Here is a 4273-nt window from a genome sequence, read left to right on the forward strand (position 1 = left end):
GATACTATTGATCCTTCTTAGTCACTTTTTTTTCCTGCAATGTGTCTTGTGAAATGTGTGGAGTGTTTGTGAGCTTTTGTCTTCTCTGCTGCATTAATATTAGCTAATAAATGCATAAATTAAACTGTGAGCTACTGTTGTACATTTTTTTGCCTTTTGTTTTTATTTTTGAGGTCAGGGTGAAGACTGGGATTTTTCTGGTCTTGAAGTTATTTTGGATTAGGTAAATCCTGTTAACCAACTCATTTAAATAATTTTCTCTTTAATTCTTATGATAAAATGGTTGTGATACTTTTTTCAGCTTCATAACTTTGACTTTGTGCACTGACTGGTGTCAGGTAATAACCTTTACACGTAAGGATCCAGGGGGTTAAGTGGTTCATGTAAGATTCACACATAGCCCTCTCTACTTTACTATGCCATACATTCTTGAAGGAGAGTAGAGATGTGATGAAAGGCCTTGTAAGGCCATCTATAGAAGGAAACTGTGGTGTTGAATTAGACTTTGTTCATTCAATCAAAGCATTTGGAATAGGAGGGTACTCCTTTTGCTTGCAAGTTTACCTCAGTTGATGAGCTTTTTACTGTGGCCTGTGCCTGTGCAGTCAGAGAGATGACACTATCCTGGAGTAATCATCATTCCCTACTAGTGAGTATTTACTTACAAATTTTTAAATGAATGGCAGAGCGTGGGTCTTGGGAGCTGGGGAGACTGCATATTTGAGACAAGTTGTGTTACTTAAAGATAACTTACACTCTGAAATACAGTTGACACTTTTTTCTTTTTAATTTTACTTTTTGGCCGTGCCACGCAGCATGTAGGATCTTAGTTCCCTGACCAGGGATTGAACCAGCGCCCCCTGCATTGAAAGCATGGAGTCTTAACCACTGGACCGCCAGGGACAGTTGACACTCCTAAGTACAAATTATGATTATATCCAGCTGCATCAGTTAGTGATGTACGGGAAGTGTTCAGAGAAGTAGACGTTATCTTCCAGTTAAATAGTTAAGGAATGGCCAGATATCTAGATACAGTTAGAATTGGTTAGGGAACAATGAAATCACTTTTAAAAGGAAGAGGTAGGAGGTTTTAAGCTTTACGACTAAGGTTTCAACTAGACAATAAATGAGTCCTTATTGATTGTAGGAATTAGCTTGTAAAATAGCACAGTTAGATATTGGTAGTAACTCCTTAATAATTTAAGACTGGTTGACTGATTGTGTCTTCTCCTTCGATGTTTATCAGCAGAGGTTGTATTTGTGTTTCCTTTTCTAGCTTTTAAATCATAACCTTTCAAGTAATAGTCTCTGGAAGAAAAGGGGCCTTCAAAATGACTACAGTTGCTGGCACCAACTTTATGTGGTCTATCCCAAAGTAGTTTTTAAGATCAATGGCCACCGTGAGGTAAGGAACAAAAGAAGCCAAGCCTTCCTTCGTTTAGGAGATTTTTATAATATATATGTGATACTTTTTTCAGAGTTTGTGAATGTTACAAAGGAACTGTGGTTATCAGAGCCCCAGGCATCTGGATCACTGTAGACAAAACCAACCATTCTCTTAGGATAAAATTGACCCTGATATATATGACAGATACAACCTTCAGTTTTTAGAGCAAGCGTATGTAAAGAGCCTTATTTTCTGAGCGGTCTCCTCACTGGATCAACTTCAAATAATTTGTGGTACTCTTTTTCTGCTTTTGGAGGGAAGACATTCATCCTTGTATACATCTGCTGGCATGCATGGCCTTTAGATTTTGACATGGGTCACACGGCATATTTACAGCATATTTGAAGAAGACGTGTTCTCTAATATTCTTAACTAAAGATGGCCTCTTTTGCAAGTGAGAGGTGAGTGATGAGAGCTCTATATTCTGCAAGATGCTTATTTCTAATGGCTGTTTTTGTTTGGTGATAATAGTCTTCTCTGCCTAGAGCTTCCTTGAATTTTTTTTTAAGAGATCTTAATTGTGGAAAATACACTAAGAAAACTTGGGACACAGATATGCATGTAATTGCATGTTGGGTATAAGGTAAGTGTGGGTATTTTGTTATGGATTGCTAATTCAAAGCTTCTGCAGAGTTCCGTTGGGGTCATGTACCAGTATACTCAGTTTGCAAACATTCATGGAAGTAAATACTTGATGTCCCTAAGAATTTTTCCTGCATTCCTGCATTTAAATGAATACATGTTTCATCTAAAACATGGTTGGACGACAACTTACTGATTTCCTGTTCACATTTATTAACTGACTCCATAAATATATACACATTGCATAGCAATACATATTTTCAGTGTGGTTTACAGTTTCAATTAGAATTCTGGGACGTTTTAAAACTGAAGTAAGAATTCTGGGATATAATAGTTATACTACCTTAAATAACCTTCATGTTTCTGAGTTATTTGTGGTATTCTGTGCTTATGTGATAGGTAAACTGGACTTGGTGTAAAAGCATGTCAGATGTGACATAGTTCCCTGCCTTCATAGACTCATTGTTACGTAATCATGTAATCCTGTCAAATTTTAAAATCCTGTAATTTTTTCCAACTTCATTGATATCTAAGTGATAAATAACATTGTATAATTTTAAGGTACGCAGCATGATGTCTTGTAATGTGTATATATAGTGAGAAGATTACCGCAGTAAGTTTAGTTAGCACGTCTGTTACCTTACATAGTTATCATTTCTTTTTTTGTGTGTGTGAGAATATTTAAGATCTACCATCTTAGCAGATTTTTAGTATACAATGTAATATTGTTAACTAGTCAACATGCTGTTCATTAGGTCCCTAGAACTTATTCATCTTATAATTGAAAGTTTATTGCCTTTGATCAACATCTCCCTATTTCCCCCACCCCCTAAGACCCTGGAAGCAATCACCATTCTATTCTTCAGATTTTTTAGATTCCACATTATAAGTGAGATCAGAAGTCTTTAATTTTTGTAAACAAAGCTGATGTTTTGTTTTATAGGTCTTTACTGGTAGAGGTAATTTATGGAATTATGTGAAAATGGTAGTACTTGTCTAGAATTTTCAAAATCTTACAAAGATCAGAAACACTTTATTGTATTAATTTCAAATAAAACTTTTACTGATTACAGCACATAGTCCGTTATAAGCCTCTACTGTATCATGAAATTTTCAGATACATGGTTTTCAGTTTATAATACATTGCCAGATTCTGTTGTACTCATCTTTGCATTCTAATTCCCTTGGGACTGGCCATAAATATAATAATTTTCAGTATTTGTATTTTCTTAAAATAAAGCAATGCATGTTATCTTTTTTTTTTTTTTTGGTCTTGAACCTTTTTCAGTCATATGCAGTGCCAAAGGAAGAGAGAATCTGGTCACTGAATTTTCTGAAATGTCATTGTGGATTCTACCCAGTAGTGTTGCAACAAGGCTAAAAGTCGTATTAGCTGCCTTTAGGACAGAAACAAACCACTCCTTTTGTGGACCAAACCACAAGGTAAAATAACCTTGTTTAAAGAAAAAAGTAGGAGTGTATTGCAGAGGCCTTGACTAGGTTTATGATGACACAGGACCTTGTCTGAACATGATGATTTCAAAATTTGAGCTTAAAAGGACACTCTGAAATCCAGTCAATGTGCCTCAATAGACTTTTCAGAGGACATTATTCTTGGCAGAAAATGTTGGCTTGACATGTGAAAACTGAATAGCTAGAAATGGCAGGTGTAGTCGTACACTTCGCCAGTTTTTCAAACATCCCTTATTTTCTTTTCATAGATTTTTCTGAGCTAATTATTTTCTCTTTTTTCTTTTTTTTATATACACATATATGTGTGTGTGTGTTTGTGCCCACACACACTGTTCAAAGCAAAAATGGGAGCTCACCCTTGGATCTCAGAAGGCACACAGGTGGCGAGATGGAAACAAAGACATATAAAAAGGAAGCTGCCACCTCTTGGATCAGACATTGAATGACAGAGTTCTAGGTGTCTAAGCGTTGTCCAGAAAGAATATTTATGGGACACATATGAAACGCAATGAATGTGGTAAGTGCCCTTACAGGGATGTTGGTGTTTAAGGAATTTTTTTTTTTTTCTTCAGTTGCTTGCAGTTGGTCAGTGCGTTCAGAGCCTATCACAGGGTAAATGTTTAAGAAATATGACATTACTGATTTTTTTAAATGTTATTAGATACTTTACAGTTACTTCTTTTAGTGAAATATCTGAAATTAGAATCTAGGGCTGTCTGACATCTAATTTCATACTCTTAATACTCCGTAGTCTCAGTAGGCAGTTTGACC

General features: G+C 35.8%; 1 non-coding gene across 1 annotated transcript; it reads left to right on the forward strand.

Moving 5' to 3' along the window:
- The first annotated feature begins 3528 nt into the window (after positions 1-3528).
- On the forward strand, positions 3529-3602 carry LOC136143787 (small nucleolar RNA SNORD107). Its single transcript, XR_010658349.1, has one exon. It is a non-coding gene; the product is annotated as a small nucleolar RNA SNORD107 (small nucleolar RNA).
- Positions 3603-4273: the final 671 nt, after the last annotated feature.

This window comes from Phocoena phocoena, unplaced genomic scaffold (assembly GCF_963924675.1).
Source record: "Phocoena phocoena unplaced genomic scaffold, mPhoPho1.1 SCAFFOLD_110, whole genome shotgun sequence".
Taxonomy (NCBI): domain Eukaryota; kingdom Metazoa; phylum Chordata; class Mammalia; order Artiodactyla; family Phocoenidae; genus Phocoena; species Phocoena phocoena.